The 20242-nt window shown below is 43.1% G+C and overlaps 1 protein-coding gene across 3 annotated transcripts in view; it reads left to right on the plus strand.

The window, feature by feature from the left end:
• Nucleotides 1-2911: 2911 nt before the first annotated feature.
• The window catches only part of srd5a2b (steroid-5-alpha-reductase, alpha polypeptide 2b), a 134897-nt gene continuing 117566 nt past the window's right edge, over nt 2912-20242 (plus strand). For all 3 annotated transcript variants that reach the window (XM_055940252.1, XM_055940167.1, XM_055940335.1), the window contains exon 1: nt 2912-3048. The gene's annotated coding sequence lies outside the window, so the exon portion shown is untranslated. The remainder of the gene's footprint in view (nt 3049-20242) is intronic.

Genomic DNA, 20242 nt, shown 5'->3' on the forward strand with positions numbered 1-20242 from the left:
CAAATTACTTTACACTGGGGGAAGTCAAGCTATAGTAAAGCCGTCCTTAAGAATATAGTCTATCTAACTGAAGTTACTTTGGGAAAAAAGCAGTTCACCTCAAACTACTTCGTTATGAATCTGAAATGTCATAGACTCTCTTCACTTTGGAGTCAGATGTTAAAAGAATGTGCAATGTAGCCTATTAGACAAAAAACGTGAATTAGCTACTGAAAACACGACAAAGATTTGAGTTTAGTTCAACTACCACCAAGCTACTGTAGTTAATAAATTACTAGTTGGACTACAGTGTAGTTCACTACTCCATAACACTGCATACAAATGAACAAATAGTCGAGAGGGAGAGAAACAGAACACAGCATCTGGTAAAGGACAGCCTTTAGGTGGTGGAATGTCTCACTATGACACAGATTGTTTCCCTTCACGCCAGAGAACCAGTTTTCCCAGCCCTGCACAGCCTTTAGGTGGTGGAATGTCTCACTATGACACAGATTGTTTCCCTTCACGACCAGAGAACCAGTTTCCCCAGCCCTGCATGATCCTTCCTACTCCCATCAGAGTACCAAGACAGAGCCTTTTTTCCAGGCAGTACTGGTCCCAGGAAGACCAAGCACCAGCACGGAATGCTACTCAATCACCAACCCTGCGTACTGAATAGCACCCTATTCCCTATATAGCCCTTGTAAAATATAGTGCACTAAATAGGAAATAGGGTGCAATTTGAGACACTACAGGAGCCTGATCTTCAGCCACCCCCTACATTTGACCTGCCTGGCAGTTTACAGGAGACTATTCAGCCACCCCCTACATTTGACCTGCCTGGCAGTTTACAGGAGACTTTTCAGCCACCCCCGTACATTTGACCTGCCTGGCAGTTTACAGGAGACTATTCAGCCACCCCCTACATTTGACCTGCCTGGCAGTTTACAGGAGACTGTTCTTCAGCCACTCCCTACATTTGACCTGCCTGGCAGTTTACAGGAGACTATTCAGCCACCCCCTACATTTGACCTGCCTGACAGTTTACAGGAGACTATTCAGCCACCCCCTACATTTGACCTGCCTGGCAGTTGTACATTGTAGCCAACATACTGAGCGATATACTGTCCAGAGCCCTATACTACAGAGCAGGTTTGAGGAGTTAGCGAGGTAACTTCGGCCAACTCTGAGTTCAAATCAGAATAGCCGGTCATACGAAAGTGTCTCACCTTTCAGCCAGGTACATTTCTATGGCAACGAATCGTTCAGAACTAACCTGCTCCGGGACAGACTGACTCAGGGCTAACTCCACTTACCCTGGCTGAAATGACTGAGCTGTGAGTTGAGGACCAATGAAATCAGATTCCCTCCAACTCGCAATGATTGCATCATCATCCCTTTCATTTGAGGAAGTGGACTAATAATATTTTATGAATGAAATGTTTTTAAAATAGTAATATTAAAATACCTATCACATTATACATTAAGTAATAACAGGATGCGTTTGAAAGTTCACACACAGTAAAACATTCGAAAAATTATTATTAATTAATTATTAAAATTATTTTATTGATAGGTGGGGAAAAATATGTTTGTGCGTAGATAAGCACATCAAAGACGTCATTCACGTAATAAAAGAAACCCGCCATTTCTAATAGCCTGTTTCACAGCATAGCCTGCTGATGTATTTATTTAGCCTTTATTTAATAGGTGGGGAAAAATATGTTTGTGCATCAAAGTCAGCAAGAGCAGCTACTTCCTATGGGCCAAACATCTGTAAGAAAGAGCAGCTACTTCCTGTGGGCCAAACATCGGTAAGAAAGAGCAGCTACTTCCTGTGGGCCAAACATCTGTAAGACAGGAAGTTCTGTCCCAGTTCTACTTATGTTCATTTCTCAAAGTCAGGATTTAGCCACAAAAGTGAAAACCCTGGATACCTCCAAAATAGTCCTATCCATATCGACGGGACCGCAGTGGAGAAGGTGGAAAGCTTCAAGTTCCTTGGCGTACATATCTCCGACAAACTAAAATGGTCCACCCACACCGACAGTGTGGTCCACCCACACCGACAGTGTTCACCCCACTGCCTAACACATCACCGGGGGAAAACTACCTGCCCTCCAGGACACCTACAGCACCCGATATCACAGGAAGGCCATAAAGATCATCAAGGACAACAACCACCCGAGCCACTGCCTGTTCACCCCGCTATCATCCAGAAGGCGAGGTCAGTACAGGTGCATCAAAGCTGGGACCAAGACACTGAAAAATATCTTCTATCTCAAGGCCATCAGACTGTAAAATGATGTTAAATAGCCATCACTAGCACATTAGAGCTGCCCTATATACATAGACTTGGAATGACTGGCCACTTTAATAATGGAACACTAGTCACTTTAATAATGTTTACATATTTTGCTTTGCTCATCTCATATGTATATACTGTATTCTATCCTATTCTACTGTGTCTTAGTCTATGCGGCTCTGACATTGCTCGCCCAATATTTATATATTCTTAATTCCATTCCTTTACTTTAGATTTGTGTGTATTGTTAGATATTACTGTACTGTTAGAGCTAGAAACATAAGCATTTCTCTACACCCACAATAACATCTGATAAACACGTGTAGGTGATAAATAAAATTGGATTTCATTTGATGTAATTATAATGAAAGAGAGTGAGGACTGTGGAGGATAGAACACATGTTAGGAAAGTCAGGCTGGACTTGGAATAGAATGTTACTCTATTGTTGATCCCTTGAAGACAACTTATTTGAGGTTCTCTGTATGGAATCAAGGAGACCAGACTAGTGTACTGCTCTGTAATGTTTTAATCATAGCAGCTTGACAGTGTGGACTGCAGAGGGCAGGTTAGGTCAAGTAAGGCTGGAGGGTTGGTTTCTGGGTAACTTTCCCTGAATGGGATTCTATGAAGGGGATTATGGGGACCAGTCCAGGGGGACCTAGGGGTGGGAAACTAAAGGATTGATTCAAAACGCTGGACCTGGACTCCATCAGAACAGCACAGCCTGGACTCCATCAGAACAGCACAGCTGCCCAAAAATAAAGTGAGTTATAACGGAGAGACAGGATAGTTGTCGTTTAGAGGATAACACATCTGCTTGCCTGTCTGTCTGTCTGCCTTTTTTTGTCTGTCTGACCGTTTGCCTGTCTGCCTGCCCGTTTGCCTGTCTGCCTTTCTGTCTGCTGCTACTCACTTGCCTGGAGAATATGAATTAGATGTATTATGTCACAGCTAACACACCGTTATTTTCCCACTATACCATGCTATGCGATGGTAACATGGTATGACAGTGGTATGACAGTGGTATGACAGTGAATTGTTCAGGTAATCAATACGGGGAATATGTTAAAGTTCATTTAATCAACATCCTCACGGCGCTAAGTGTAGGCCTTAGAGTGGAGTGTAGGACTAATAGGTGAGTGGTATTGGCTAGTTGGGCAACTCTGAATTGTAATGGTCATTGGTATTGGCTAGCCTTTGAGCTAGTCCCTCTTGTCAGATGCATAGAGAGACTGACCCTATTTAGAGAAGCTAGTATATTTAGAGAGAGACTGACCCCATTTAGAGAAGCTAGTATATTTAGAGAGAGACTGACCCCATTTAGAAAAGCTGGTATAGTTAGAGAGAGACTGACCCCATTTAGAGAAGCTGGTGGAGTTACAGAGAGACTGACCCCATTTAGAGAAACTGGTATATTTAGAGAGAGACTGACCCCATTTAGAGAAGCTAGTATATTTAGAGAGAGACTGACCCCATTTAGAAAAGCTAGTATAGTAAGAGAGACTGACCCCATTTAGAGAAGCTTGTATATTTAGAGAGAGACTGGCCCCATTTAGGGACATTGGTAGAGTTAGAGAGAGACAGATCCCATTTAGAGAGTCTGGTATAGTTAGATAGAGACTGACCCCATTTAGAGAAGTTGGTAGAGTTAGAGACTGACCCCATTTCACAAAGCTGGTAGAGTTAGAGAGAGACTGACCCCATTTAGAGAAGATGGTATATTTAGAGAGATACTGACCCCATTTAGGGAGGCTGGTATGGCTAGAGAGACTGACCCCATTTAGAAAAGCTGGTGTAGTTAGAGACTGACCCCATTTAGAGAAGCTAGTATATTTAGAGAGAGACTGACCCCATATAGAGAAGCTGGTACAGTTAGAGAGAGACTGACCCCATATAGAGAAGCTGGTATAGTTAGAGAGAGACTGACCCCGTTTAGAGAAGCTGGTATGGTTAGAGAGAGACTGACCCCATTTGGAGAAGCTGGTAGAGTTAGAGAGAGACTGATGGTATATTTAGAGAGAGACTGACCCCATTTAGGGAGGCTGGTATGGCTAGAGAGAGACTGACCCCATTTAGAGAAGATGGTATAGTTAGAGACTGACCCCATTTAGATAGTCTGGTATAGTTAGATAGAGACTGACCCCATTTAGAGAAGTTGGTAGAGTTAGAGACTGACCCCATTTAGAGACGCTGGTATAGCTAGAGAGAGACTGACCCCATTTAGAGAAGATGGTATATTTAGAGAGAGACTGACCCCATTTAGGGAGGCTGGTATGGCTAGAGAGAGACTGACCCCATTTAGAAAAGCTGGTATAGTTAGAGACTGACCCCATTTAGAGAAGCTAGTATATTTAGAGAGAGACTGACCCCATATAGAGAAGCTGGTATAGTTGAGAGAGACTGACCCATTTTGGATAAGCTGGTATGGTTAGAGAGAGACTGACCCCATTTAGAGAAGATGGTATAGTTAGAGACTGACCTCATTTAGAGAAGCTGGTATAGTTAGAGAGAGACTGACCCCATTTAGAGAAGTTGGTATAGTTATAGAGAGACTGACCCCATTTATAGAAGTTGGTATAGTTATAGAGAGACTGACCCCATTTAGAGAAGTTGGTATAGTTATAGAGAGACTGGTCCCATTTAGAGAAGATGGTATAGTTAGAGACTGACCCAATTTAAGGAGGCTGGTATGGTTAGAGAGAGACTGACCCCATTTAGAGAAGATGGTAGAGTTAGAGAGAGACTGACCCCATTTAGATGTTAGAGAGAGACTGATCCCATTTAGAGAAGATGGTAGAGTTAGAGAGACTGATCCCATTTAGAGAAGATAGTATATTTAAAGAGAGACGGACCCCATTTAGGGAGGCTGGTAGAGTTAGAGAGAGACTGACCCCATTTAGAGAAGCTGGTAGAGTTAGAGAGAGACTGACCCCATTTAGAGATGATAGTAGAGTTAGAGAGAAACTGACCCCATTTAGAGAGTCTGGTATAGTTAGAGAGAAACTGACCCCATTTAGAGAAGCTGGTAGAGTTAGAGAGAGACTGACCCCATTTAGAGAATATGGTATATTTAGAAAGAGACTGACCCCATTTAGGGAGGCTGGTATGGCTTGAGAGAGGCTGACCCAATTTAGAGAAGGTGGTATAGTTAGAGAGACTGACCCCATTTAGAGAAGCTGGTTGAGTTAAAGAGAGACTGACCCCATTTAGAGAAGTTGGTATAGTTATAGAGAGACTGACCCCATTAAGAGAAGTTGGTATAGTTATAGAGAGACTGACCCCATTTAGAGAGTCTGGTATAGTTAGAGAGACTGACCCCATTTAGAGAGGCTTTTAGAGTTAGAGAGAGTCTTATCCCATTTAGACAGTCTGGTATAGTTAGAGAGAGACTGACCCCATTTAGATGGTATAGTTAGAGAGAGACTGACCCCATTTAGAGCTGATGTTAGAGTTAGAGAGACTGACCCCATTTAGGGAGGCTGGTAGAGTTAGAGAGAGACTGACCCCAATTAGAGAGGCTTTTAGAGTTAGAGAGAGACTGACCCCATTTAGAGAAGTTGGTATAGTTATATAGAGACTGACCCCATTTAGAGAAGTTGGTCTAGTTATAGAGAGACTGACCCCATTTAGAGAAGTTGGTATAGTTAGAGACTGTCCCAATTTAGGGAGGCTGGTATGGTTAGAGAGACTGACCCCATTTAGAGAAGATGGTAGAGTTAGAGAGAGACTGACCCCTTTTAGATTGTATAGTTAGAGAGAGACTGACCCAATTTGGAGATGATGGTAGAGTTAGTCTGACCCCATTTAGAGAAGTTGGTAGAGTTAGAGAGAGACTGACCCCATTTAGAGAAATTGGTATAGTTAGAGAGAGACTGACCCCATTTAGATGGTAGAGTTAGACAGCGACTGACCCCATTTAGGGAGGCTGGTATGGTTAGAGAGAGACTTGTCCAATTTAGAGAAGATGGTAGAGTTAGAGAGAGACTGACCCCATTTAGAGAAGCTGGTAGAGTTAGAGAGAGACTGACCCCATTTAGAGAAGCTGGTAGAGTTAGAGAGACTGACCCAATTTAGAGAGAGACTGACCCCATTTAGAGAAGCTGGTAGGGTTAGAGAGAGACTGACCCCATTTAGAGAAGCTGGTAGGGTTAGAGAGAGACTGACCCCATTTCGACAGTCTGGTATAGTTAGAGTGAGACTGACCACATTTTGATGGTGTAGTTAGAGAGAGACTGACCCCATTTAGACAGTCTGGTATAGTTAGAGAGAGACTGACCCCATTTAGACAGTCTGGTATAGTTAGAGAGAGACTGACCCCATTTTGATGGTATAGTTAGAGAGAGACTGACCCCATTTAGACAGTCTGGTATAGTTAGAGAGCGACTGACCCCATTTAGAGAAGTTGGTGGAGTTAGAGACTCACCCCATTTGGAGAAGCTGGTAGGGTTAGAGAGAGACTGACCCCATTTAGAGAAGATGGTATATTTAGAGAGACTTACACCATTTAGCGAGGCTGGTATGGCTAGAGAGAGACTGACCCCATTTAGGGATGATGGTAGAGTTAGAGAGAGACTGACCCCATTTAGAGATGATGGTAGAGTTAGTCTGACCCCATTTAGAGAAGTTGGTAGAGTTAGAGAGAGACTGACCCAATTTAGAGAAATTGGTATAGTTAGAGAGAGACTGACCCCATTTAGATGGTAGAGTTAGACAGCGACTGACCCCATTTAGGGAGGCTGGTATGGTTAGAGAGAGACTTGTCCAATTTAGAGAAGATGGTAGAGTTAGAGAGAGACTGACCCCATTTAGAGAAGCTGGTAGAGTTAGAGAGAGACTGACCCCATTTAGAGAAGCTGGTAGAGTTAGAGAGACTGACCCCATTTAGAGAAATTGGTAGTTAGAGAGAGACTGACCCCATTTAGATGGTATAGTTAGAGAGAGACTGACCCCATTTAGAGAGCCTGGTATAGTTAGAGAGAGACTGACCCCATTTAGAGAAGCTGGTAGAGTTAGAGAGAGACTGACCCCATTTAGAGAATATGGTATATTTAGAAAGAGACTGACCCCATTTAGGGAGGCTGGTATGGCTTGAGAGAGGCTGACCCAATTTAGAGAAGGTGGTATAGTTAGAGAGACTGACCCCATTTAGAGAAGCTGGTTGAGTAAAAGAGAGACTGACCCCATTTAGAGAAGTTGGTATAGTTATAGAGAGACTGACCCCATTAAGAGAAGTTGGTATAGTTATAGAGAGACTGAACCCATTTAGAGAGTCTGGTATAGTTAGAGAGACTGACCCCATTTAGAGAGGCTTTTAGAGTTAGAGAGAGTCTTATCCCATTTAGACAGTCTGGTATAGTTAGAGAGAGACTGACCCCATTTAGATGGTATAGTTAGAGAGAGACTGACCCCATTTAGAGCTGATGTTAGAGTTAGAGAGACTGACCCCATTTAGGGAGGCTGGTAGAGTTAGAGAGATACTGACCCCAATTAGAGAGGCTTTTAGAGTTAGAGAGAGACTGACCCCATTTAGAGAAGTTGGTATAGTTATATAGAGACTGACCCCATTTAGAGAAGTTGGTCTAGTTATAGAGAGACTGACCCCATTTAGAGAAGTTGGTATAGTTAGAGACTGTCCCAATTTAGGGAGGCTGGTATGGTTAGAGAGACTGACCCCATTTAGAGAAGATGGTCGAGTTAGAGAGAGACTGACCCCTTTTAGATTGTATAGTTAGAGAGAGACTGACCCAATTTAGAGATGATGGTAGAGTTAGTCTGACCCCATTTAGAGAAGTTGGTAGAGTTAGAGAGAGACTGACCCCATTTAGAGAAATTGGTAGAGTTAGAGAGAGACTGACCCCATTTAGGGAGGCTGGTGTGGTTAGAGAGAGACTTGTCCAATTTAGAGAAGACGGTAGAGTTAGAGAGAGACTGACCCCATTTAGAGAAGCTGGTAGAGTTAGAGAGAGACTGACCCCATTTAGAGAAGCTGGTAGAGTTAGAGAGACTGACCCCATTTAGAGAGAGACTGACCCCATTTAGAGAAGCTGGTAGGGTTAGAGAGAGACTGACCCCATTTAGAGAAGCTGGTAGGGTTAGAGAGAGACTGACCCCATTTCGACAGTCTGGTATAGTTAGAGTGAGACTGAACACATTTTGATGGTGTAGTTAGAGAGAGACTTGTCCAATTTAGAGAAGATGGTAGAGTTAGAGAGAGACTGACCCCATTTAGAGAAGCTGGTAGAGTTAGAGAGAGACTGACCCCATTTAGAGAAGCTGGTAGAGTTAGAGAGACTGACCCCATTTAGAGAAATTGGTAGTTAGAGAGAGACTGACCCCATTTAGATGGTATAGTTAGAGAGAGACTGACCCCATTTAGAGAGCCTGGTATAGTTAGAGAGAGACTGACCCCATTTAGACAGTCTGGTATAGTTAGAGAGAGACTGACCCCATTTAGACAGTCTGGTATAGTTAGAGAGAGACTGACCCCATTTTGATGGTATAGTTAGAGAGAGACTGACCCCATTTAGACAGTCTGGTATAGTTAGAGAGCGACTGACCCCATTTAGAGAAGTTGGTGGAGTTAGAGACTCACCCCATTTGGAGAAGCTGGTAGGGTTAGAGAGAGACTGACCCCATTTAGAGAAGATGGTATATTTAGAGAGACTTACACCATTTAGCGAGGCTGGTATGGCTAGAGAGAGATTGACCCCATTTAGGGATGATGGTAGAGTTAGAGAGAGACTGACCCCATTTAGAGATGATGGTAGAGTTAGTCTGACCCCATTTAGAGAAGTTGGTAGAGTTAGAGAGAGACTGACCCAATTTAGAGAAATTGGTATAGTTAGAGAGAGACTGACCCCATTTAGATGGTAGAGTTAGACAGCGACTGACCCCATTTAGGGAGGCTGGTATGGTTAGAGAGAGACTTGTCCAATTTAGAGAAGATGGTAGAGTTAGAGAGAGACTGACCCCATTTAGAGAAGCTGGTAGGGTTAGAGAGAGACTGACCCCATTTAGAGAAGATGGTATATTTAGAGAGACTTACACCATTTAGCGAGGCTGGTATGGCTAGAGAGAGACTGACCCCATTTAGGGATGATGGTAGAGTTAGAGAGAGACTGACCCCATTTAGAGATGATGGTAGAGTTAGTCTGACCCCATTTAGAGAAGTTGGTAGAGTTAGAGAGAGACTGACCCAATTTAGAGAAATTGGTATAGTTAGAGAGAGACTGACCCCATTTAGATGGTAGAGTTAGACAGCGACTGACCCCATTTAGGGAGGCTGGTATGGTTAGAGAGAGACTTGTCCAATTTAGAGAAGATGGTAGAGTCAGAGAGAGACTGACCCCATTTAGAGAAGCTGGTAGAGTTAGAGAGAGACTGACCCCATTTAGAGAAGCTGGTAGAGTTAGAGAGACTGACCCCATTTAGAGAAATTGGTAGTTAGAGAGAGACTGACCCCATTTAGATGGTATAGTTAGAGAGAGACTGACCCCATTTAGAGAGCCTGGTATAGTTAGAGAGAGACTGACCCCATTTAGAGATGCTGGTATAGTTAGAGAGAGACTGACCCCATTTAGAGAAGCTGGTAGAGTTAGAGAGAGACTGACCCCATTTAGAGAGTCTGGTATAGTTAGAGAGAGACTGACCCCATTTAGAGATGATGGTAGAGTTAGAGAGAGACTGACCCCATTTAGAGAGTCTGGTATAGTTAGAGAGAAACTGACCCCATTTAGAGAAGCTGGTATATTTAGAGAGAGACTGACCCAATTTAGGGAGGCTGGTATAGTTAGAGAGACTGACCCCATTTAGAGAAACTGGTTGAGTTAGAGAGAGACTGACCCAATTTAGAGAAGATGGTATAGTTAGAGAGAGACTGATCCCATTTAGAGAAGATGGTATATTTAGAGAGACTGACCCCATTTAGAGAAGCTGGTATAGTTAGAGAGAGTCTGACCCCATTTAGAGAAGATGGTATATTTAGAGAGAGACTGATCCCATTTAGAGAAGACGGTAGAGTTAGAGAGAGACTTACCCCATTTAGAGAAGCTGGTATAGTTAGAGAGAGACTGATCCCATTTAGAGAAGATGGTAGAGTTAGAGAGAGACTGACCCCATTTAGAGAAGATGGTAGAGTTAGAGAGAGTGTGACCCCATTTAGAGAAGATGGTATATTTAGAGAGACTGACCCCATTTAGGGAGGCTGGTATGGTTATAGAGAGACTGACCCCATTTAGAGAAGTTGGTATAGTTATAGAGAGACTGACCCCATTTAGAGAAGTTGGTATAGTTAGAGAGACTGTCCCAATTTAGGGAGGCTGGTATGGTTAGAGAGAGACTGACCCCATTTAGAGAAGATGGTAGAGTTAGAGAGAGACTGACCCCATTTAGAGAAGCTGGTAGAGTTAGAGAGAGACTGACCCCATTTAGATGTTAGAGTTAGAGAGAGACTGACCCCATTTAGGGAGGCTGGTAGAGTTAGAGAGAGACTGACCCCAATTAGAGAGGCTTTTAGAGTTAGAGAGAGACTGACCCCATTTAGAGAAGTTGGTATAGTTATATAGAGACTGACCCCATTTAGAGAAGTTGGTCTAGTTATAGAGAGACTGACCCCATTTAGAGAAGTTGGTATAGTTAGAGACTGTCCCAATTTAGGGAGGCTGGTATGGTTAGAGAGACTGACCCCATTTAGAGAAGATGGTAGAGTTAGAGAGAGACTGACCCCTTTTAGATTGTATAGTTAGAGAGAGACTGACCCAATTTGGAGATGATGGTAGAGTTAGTCTGACCCCATTTAGAGAAGTTGGTAGAGTTAGAGAGAGACTGACCCAATTTAGAGAAATTGGTATAGTTAGAGAGAGACTGACCCCATTTAGATGGTAGAGTTAGACAGCGACTGACCCCATTTAGGGAGGCTGGTATGGTTAGAGAGAGACTTGTCCAATTTAGAGAAGATGGTAGAGTTAGAGAGAGACTGACCCCATTTAGAGAAGCTGGTAGGGTTAGAGAGAGACTGACCCCATTTAGAGAAGATGGTATATTTAGAGAGACTTACACCATTTAGCGAGGCTGGTATGGCTAGAGAGAGACTGACCCCATTTAGGGATGATGGTAGAGTTAGAGAGAGACTGACCCCATTTAGAGATGATGGTAGAGTTAGTCTGACCCCATTTAGAGAAGTTGGTAGAGTTAGAGAGAGACTGACCCAATTTAGAGAAATTGGTATAGTTAGAGAGAGACTGACCCCATTTAGATGGTAGAGTTAGACAGCGACTGACCCCATTTAGGGAGGCTGGTATGGTTAGAGAGAGACTTGTCCAATTTAGAGAAGATGGTAGAGTCAGAGAGAGACTGACCCCATTTAGAGAAGCTGGTAGAGTTAGAGAGAGACTGACCCCATTTAGAGAAGCTGGTAGAGTTAGAGAGACTGACCCCATTTAGAGAAATTGGTAGTTAGAGAGAGACTGACCCCATTTAGATGGTATAGTTAGAGAGAGACTGACCCCATTTAGAGAGCCTGGTATAGTTAGAGAGAGACTGACCCCATTTAGATGGTAGAGTTAGACAGAGACTGACCCCATTTAGAGATGCTGGTATAGTTAGAGAGAGACTGACCCCATTTAGAGAAGCTGGTAGAGTTAGAGAGAGACTGACCCCATTTAGAGAGTCTGGTATAGTTAGAGAGAGACTGACCCCATTTAGAGATGATGGTAGAGTTAGAGAGAGACTGACCCCATTTAGAGAGTCTGGTATAGTTAGAGAGAAACTGACCCCATTTAGAGAAGCTGGTATATTTAGAGAGAGACTGACCCAATTTAGGGAGGCTGGTATAGTTAGAGAGACTGACCCCATTTAGAGAAACTGGTTGAGTTAGAGAGAGACTGACCCAATTTAGAGAAGATGGTATAGTTAGAGAGAGACTGATCCCATTTAGAGAAGATGGTATATTTAGAGAGACTGACCCCATTTAGAGAAGCTGGTATAGTTAGAGAGAGTCTGACCCCATTTAGAGAAGATGGTATATTTAGAGAGAGACTGATCCCATTTAGAGAAGACGGTAGAGTTAGAGAGAGACTTACCCCATTTAGAGAAGCTGGTATAGTTAGAGAGAGACTGATCCCATTTAGAGAAGATGGTAGAGTTAGAGAGAGACTGACCCCATTTAGAGAAGATGGTAGAGTTAGAGAGAGTGTGACCCCATTTAGAGAAGATGGTATATTTAGAGAGACTGACCCCATTTAGGGAGGCTGGTATGGTTATAGAGAGACTGACCCCATTTAGAGAAGTTGGTATAGTTATAGAGAGACTGACCCCATTTAGAGAAGTTGGTATAGTTAGAGAGACTGTCCCAATTTAGGGAGGCTGGTATGGTTAGAGAGAGACTGACCCCATTTAGAGAAGATGGTAGAGTTAGAGAGAGACTGACCCCATTTAGAGAAGCTGGTAGAGTTAGAGAGAGACTGACCCCATTTAGATGTTAGAGTTAGAGAGAGACTGACCCCATTTAGGGAGGCTGGTAGAGTTAGAGAGAGACTGACCCCAATTAGAGAGGCTTTTAGAGTTAGAGAGAGACTGACCCCATTTAGAGAAGTTGGTATAGTTATATAGAGACTGACCCCATTTAGAGAAGTTGGTCTAGTTATAGAGAGACTGACCCCATTTAGAGAAGTTGGTATAGTTAGAGACTGTCCCAATTTAGGGAGGCTGGTATGGTTAGAGAGACTGACCCCATTTAGAGAAGATGGTAGAGTTAGAGAGAGACTGACCCCTTTTAGATTGTATAGTTAGAGAGAGACTGACCCAATTTGGAGATGATGGTAGAGTTAGTCTGACCCCATTTAGAGAAGTTGGTAGAGTTAGAGAGAGACTGACCCCATTTAGAGAAATTGGTATAGTTAGAGAGAGACTGACCCCATTTAGATGGTAGAGTTAGACAGCGACTGACCCCATTTAGGGAGGCTGGTATGGTTAGAGAGAGACTTGTCCAATTTAGAGAAGATGGTAGAGTTAGAGAGAGACTGACCCCATTTAGAGAAGCTGGTAGAGTTAGAGAGAGACTGACCCCATTTAGAGAAGCTGGTAGAGTTAGAGAGACTGACCCAATTTAGAGAGAGACTGACCCCATTTAGAGAAGCTGGTAGGGTTAGAGAGAGACTGACCCCATTTAGAGAAGCTGGTAGGGTTAGAGAGAGACTGACCCCATTTCGACAGTCTGGTATAGTTAGAGTGAGACTGACCACATTTTGATGGTGTAGTTAGAGAGAGACTGACCCCATTTAGACAGTCTGGTATAGTTAGAGAGAGACTGACCCCATTTAGACAGTCTGGTATAGTTAGAGAGAGACTGACCCCATTTTGATGGTATAGTTAGAGAGAGACTGACCCCATTTAGACAGTCTGGTATAGTTAGAGAGCGACTGACCCCATTTAGAGAAGTTGGTGGAGTTAGAGACTCACCCCATTTGGAGAAGCTGGTAGGGTTAGAGAGAGACTGACCCCATTTAGAGAAGATGGTATATTTAGAGAGACTTACACCATTTAGCGAGGCTGGTATGGCTAGAGAGAGACTGACCCCATTTAGGGATGATGGTAGAGTTAGAGAGAGACTGACCCCATTTAGAGATGATGGTAGAGTTAGTCTGACCCCATTTAGAGAAGTTGGTAGAGTTAGAGAGAGACTGACCCAATTTAGAGAAATTGGTATAGTTAGAGAGAGACTGACCCCATTTAGATGGTAGAGTTAGACAGCGACTGACCCCTTTTAGGGAGGCTGGTATGGTTAGAGAGAGACTTGTCCAATTTAGAGAAGATGGTAGAGTTAGAGAGAGACTGACCCCATTTAGAGAAGCTGGTAGAGTTAGAGAGAGACTGACCCCATTTAGAGAAGCTGGTAGAGTTAGAGAGACTGACCCCATTTAGAGAAATTGGTAGTTAGAGAGAGACTGACCCCATTTAGATGGTATAGTTAGAGAGAGACTGACCCCATTTAGAGAGCCTGGTATAGTTAGAGAGAGACTGACCCCATTTAGAGAAGCTGGTAGAGTTAGAGAGAGACTGACCCCATTTAGAGAATATGGTATATTTAGAAAGAGACTGACCCCATTTAGGGAGGCTGGTATGGCTTGAGAGAGGCTGACCCAATTTAGAGAAGGTGGTATAGTTAGAGAGACTGACCCCATTTAGAGAAGCTGGTTGAGTAAAAGAGAGACTGACCCCATTTAGAGAAGTTGGTATAGTTATAGAGAGACTGACCCCATTAAGAGAAGTTGGTATAGTTATAGAGAGACTGAACCCATTTAGAGAGTCTGGTATAGTTAGAGAGACTGACCCCATTTAGAGAGGCTTTTAGAGTTAGAGAGAGTCTTATCCCATTTAGACAGTCTGGTATAGTTAGAGAGAGACTGACCCCATTTAGATGGTATAGTTAGAGAGAGACTGACCCCATTTAGAGCTGATGTTAGAGTTAGAGAGACTGACCCCATTTAGGGAGGCTGGTAGAGTTAGAGAGATACTGACCCCAATTAGAGAGGCTTTTAGAGTTAGAGAGAGACTGACCCCATTTAGAGAAGTTGGTATAGTTATATAGAGACTGACCCCATTTAGAGAAGTTGGTCTAGTTATAGAGAGACTGACCCCATTTAGAGAAGTTGGTATAGTTAGAGACTGTCCCAATTTAGGGAGGCTGGTATGGTTAGAGAGACTGACCCCATTTAGAGAAGATGGTCGAGTTAGAGAGAGACTGACCCCTTTTAGATTGTATAGTTAGAGAGAGACTGACCCAATTTAGAGATGATGGTAGAGTTAGTCTGACCCCATTTAGAGAAGTTGGTAGAGTTAGAGAGAGACTGACCCCATTTAGAGAAATTGGTAGAGTTAGAGAGAGACTGACCCCATTTAGGGAGGCTGGTGTGGTTAGAGAGAGACTTGTCCAATTTAGAGAAGACGGTAGAGTTAGAGAGAGACTGACCCCATTTAGAGAAGCTGGTAGAGTTAGAGAGAGACTGACCCCATTTAGAGAAGCTGGTAGAGTTAGAGAGACTGACCCCATTTAGAGAGAGACTGACCCCATTTAGAGAAGCTGGTAGGGTTAGAGAGAGACTGACCCCATTTAGAGAAGCTGGTAGGGTTAGAGAGAGACTGACCCCATTTCGACAGTCTGGTATAGTTAGAGTGAGACTGAACACATTTTGATGGTGTAGTTAGAGAGAGACTTGTCCAATTTAGAGAAGATGGTAGAGTTAGAGAGAGACTGACCCCATTTAGAGAAGCTGGTAGAGTTAGAGAGAGACTGACCCCATTTAGAGAAGCTGGTAGAGTTAGAGAGACTGACCCCATTTAGAGAAATTGGTAGTTAGAGAGAGACTGACCCCATTTAGATGGTATAGTTAGAGAGAGACTGACCCCATTTAGAGAGCCTGGTATAGTTAGAGAGAGACTGACCCCATTTAGACAGTCTGGTATAGTTAGAGAGAGACTGACCCCATTTAGACAGTCTGGTATAGTTAGAGAGAGACTGACCCCATTTTGATGGTATAGTTAGAGAGAGACTGACCCCATTTAGACAGTCTGGTATAGTTAGAGAGCGACTGACCCCATTTAGAGAAGTTGGTGGAGTTAGAGACTCACCCCATTTGGAGAAGCTGGTAGGGTTAGAGAGAGACTGACCCCATTTAGAGAAGATGGTATATTTAGAGAGACTTACACCATTTAGCGAGGCTGGTATGGCTAGAGAGAGATTGACCCCATTTAGGGATGATGGTAGAGTTAGAGAGAGACTGACCCCATTTAGAGATGATGGTAGAGTTAGTCTGACCCCATTTAGAGAAGTTGGTAGAGTTAGAGAGAGACTGACCCAATTTAGAGAAATTGGTATAGTTAGAGAGAGACTGACCCCATTTAGATGGTAGAGTTAGACAGCGACTGACCCCATTTAGGGAGGCTGGTATGGTTAGAGAGAGACTTGTCCAATTTAGAGAAGATGGTAGAGTTAGAGAGAGACTGACCCCATTTAGAGAAGCTGGTAGGGTTAGAGAGAGACTGACCCCATTTAGAGAAGATGGTATATTTAGAGAGACTTACACCATTTAGCGAGGCTGGTATGGCTAGAGAGAGACTGACCCCATTTAGGGATGATGGTAGAGTTAGAGAGAGACTGACCCCATTTAGAGATGATGGTAGAGTTAGTCTGACCCCATTTAGAGAAGTTGGTAGAGTTAGAGAGAGACTGACCCAATTTAGAGAAATTGGTATAGTTAGAGAGAGACTGACCCCATTTAGATGGTAGAGTTAGACAGCGACTGACCCCATTTAGGGAGGCTGGTATGGTTAGAGAGAGACTTGTCCAATTTAGAGAAGATGGTAGAGTCAGAGAGAGACTGACCCCATTTAGAGAAGCTGGTAGAGTTAGAGAGAGACTGACCCCATTTAGAGAAGCTGGTAGAGTTAGAGAGACTGACCCCATTTAGAGAAATTGGTAGTTAGAGAGAGACTGACCCCATTTAGATGGTATAGTTAGAGAGAGACTGACCCCATTTAGAGAGCCTGGTATAGTTAGAGAGAGACTGACCCCATTTAGATGGTAGAGTTAGACAGAGACTGACCCCATTTAGAGATGCTGGTATAGTTAGAGAGAGACTGACCCCATTTAGAGAAGCTGGTAGAGTTAGAGAGAGACTGACCCCATTTAGAGAGTCTGGTATAGTTAGAGAGAGACTGACCCCATTTAGAGATGATGGTAGAGTTAGAGAGAGACTGACCCCATTTAGAGAGTCTGGTATAGTTAGAGAGAAACTGACCCCATTTAGAGAAGCTGGTATATTTAGAGAGAGACTGACCCAATTTAGGGAGGCTGGTATAGTTAGAGAGACTGACCCCATTTAGAGAAACTGGTTGAGTTAGAGAGAGACTGACCCAATTTAGAGAAGATGGTATAGTTAGAGAGAGACTGATCCCATTTAGAGAAGATGGTATATTTAGAGAGACTGACCCCATTTAGAGAAGCTGGTATAGTTAGAGAGAGTCTGACCCCATTTAGAGAAGATGGTATATTTAGAGAGAGACTGATCCCATTTAGAGAAGACGGTAGAGTTAGAGAGAGACTTACCCCATTTAGAGAAGCTGGTATAGTTAGAGAGAGACTGATCCCATTTAGAGAAGATGGTAGAGTTAGAGAGAGACTGACCCCATTTAGAGAAGATGGTAGAGTTAGAGAGAGTGTGACCCCATTTAGAGAAGATGGTATATTTAGAGAGACTGACCCCATTTAGGGAGGCTGGTATGGTTATAGAGAGACTGACCCCATTTAGAGAAGTTGGTATAGTTATAGAGAGACTGACCCCATTTAGAGAAGTTGGTATAGTTAGAGAGACTGTCCCAATTTAGGGAGGCTGGTATGGTTAGAGAGAGACTGACCCCATTTAGAGAAGATGGTAGAGTTAGAGAGAGACTGACCCCATTTAGAGAAGCTGGTAGAGTTAGAGAGAGACTGACCCCATTTAGATGGTATAGTTAGAGAGAGACTGACCGCATTTAGACAGTCTGGTATAGTTAGAGAGAGACTGACCCCATTTAGATTGTATAGTTAGAGAGAGACTGACCCCTTTTAGAGCTGATGTTAGAGTTAGAGAGACTGACCCCATTTAGGGAGGCTGGTAGAGTTAGAGAGAGACTGACCCCATTTAGAGAAGTTGGTATAGTTATAGAGAGACTGACCCCATTTAGAGAAGTTGGTATAGTTATAGAGAGACTGACCCCATTTAGAGAAGTTGGTATAGTTATAGAGAGACTGGTCCCATTTAGAGAAGATGGTATAGTTAGAGACTGTCCCAATTTAGGGAGGCTGGTATGGTTAGAGAGAGACTGACCCCATTTAGAGAAGATGGTATAGTTATAGAGAGACTGACCCAATTTAGAGAAGTTGGTATAGTTATAGAGAGACTGACCCCATTTAGAGAAGTTGGTATAGTTATAGAGAGACTGGTCCCATTTAGAGAAGATGGTATAGTTAGAGACTGTCCCAATTTAGGGAGGCTGGTATGGTTAGAGAGAGACTGACCCCATTTAGAACAGTTGGTATAGTTATAGAGAGACTGACCCCATTTAGAGAAGTTGGTATAGTTATAGAGAGACTGGTCCCATTTAGAGAAGATGGTATAGTTAGAGACTGTCCCAATTTAAGGAGGCTGGTATGGTTAGAGAGAGACTGACCCCATTTAGAGAAGATGGTAGAGTTAGAGAGACTGATCCCATTTAGAGAAGATAGTATATTTAAAGAGAGACGGACCCCATTTAGGGAGGCTGGTAGAGTTAGAGAGAGACTGACCCCATTTAGAGAAGCTGGTAGAGTTAGAGAGAGACTGACCCCATTTAGAGATGATAGTAGAGTTAGAGAGAGACTGATCCCATTAGAGTTAGAGAGAGACTGACCCCATTTAGAGATGATAGTAGAGTTAGAGAGAGACTGATCCCATTTAGAGAAGACGGTAGAGTTAGAGAGAGACTTACCCAATTTAGAGAAGCTGGTATAGTTAGAGAGAGACTGATCCCATTTAGAGAAGATGGTAGTCTGGTATAGTTAGAGAGAAACTGACCCCATTTAGAGAGTCTGGTATAGTTTGAGAGAAACTGACCCCATTTAGAGAAGCTGGTAGAGTTAGAGAGAGACTGACCCCATTTAGAGAAGATGGTATATTTAGAAAGAGACTGACCCCATTTAGGGAGGCTGGTATGGCTTGAGAGAGGCTGACCCAATTTAGAGAAGGTGGTATAGTTAAAGAGAGACTGACCCCATTTAGAGAAGTTGGTATAGTTATAGAGAGACTGACCCCATTTAGAGAAGCTGGTTGAGTTAAAGAGAGACTGACCCCATTTAGAGAAGTTGGTATAGTTATAGAGAGACTGACCCCATTAAGAGAAGTTGGTATAGTTATAGAGAGACTGACCCCATTTAGAGAAGTTGGTATAGTTAGAGAGACTGACCCCATTATGAGAAGTTGGTATAGTTATAGAGAGACTGACCCCATTTAGAGAGTCTGGTATAGTTAGAGAGACTGACCCCATTTAGAGAGGCTTTTAGAGTTAGAGAGAGTCTTATCCCATTTAGACAGTCTGGTATAGTTAGAGAGAGACTGACCCCATTTAGATGGTATAGTTAGAAACTGACCCCATTTAGACAGTCTGGTATAGTTAGAGAGAGACTGACCCCATTTAGATGGTATAGTTAGAGAGAGACTGACCCCATTTAGAGAGTCTGGTATAGTTAGAGAGAGACTGACCCCATTTAGAGAGTCTGGTATAGTTAGAGAGAGACTGACCCCATTTAGACAGTCTGGTATAGTTAGAGAGAGACTGACCCCATTTAGACAGTCTGGTAGAGTTAGAGAGAGACTTACCCTTTTAGATGGTATAGTTAGAGAGAGACTGACCCCATTTAGAGATGATGTTAGAGTTAGAGACTGACCCCATTTAGAGAAGATGGTAGAGTTAGAGAGAGACTGACCCCATTTAGAGAGAGACTGACCCCATTTAGAGAAGCTGGTAGGGTTACAGAGAGACTGATCCCATTTAGAGAAGCTGGTAGGGTTAGAGAGAAACTGACCCCATTTCGACAGTCTGGTATAGTTAGAGAGTGACTGACCCCATTTTGATGGTATAGTTAGAGAGAGACTGACCCTATTTAGACAGTCTGGTATAGTTAGAGAGAGACTGACCCCATTTTGATGGTATAGTTAGAGAGAGACTGACCCCATTTAGACAGTCTGGTATAGTTAGAGAGCGACTGACCCCATTTAGAGAAGTTGGTGGAGTTAGAGACTCACCCCATTTGGAGAAGCTGGTAGGGTTAGAGAGAGACTGATCCCATTTAGAGAAGATGGTAGTCTGGTATAGTTAGAGAGAAACTGACCCCATTTAGAGAGTCTGGTATAGTTAGAGAGAAACTGACCCCATTTAGAGAAGCT

Source organism: Salvelinus fontinalis, chromosome 1, assembly GCF_029448725.1.
Source record: "Salvelinus fontinalis isolate EN_2023a chromosome 1, ASM2944872v1, whole genome shotgun sequence".
In the NCBI taxonomy this organism is placed as follows: Eukaryota; Metazoa; Chordata; class Actinopteri; order Salmoniformes; family Salmonidae; genus Salvelinus; species Salvelinus fontinalis.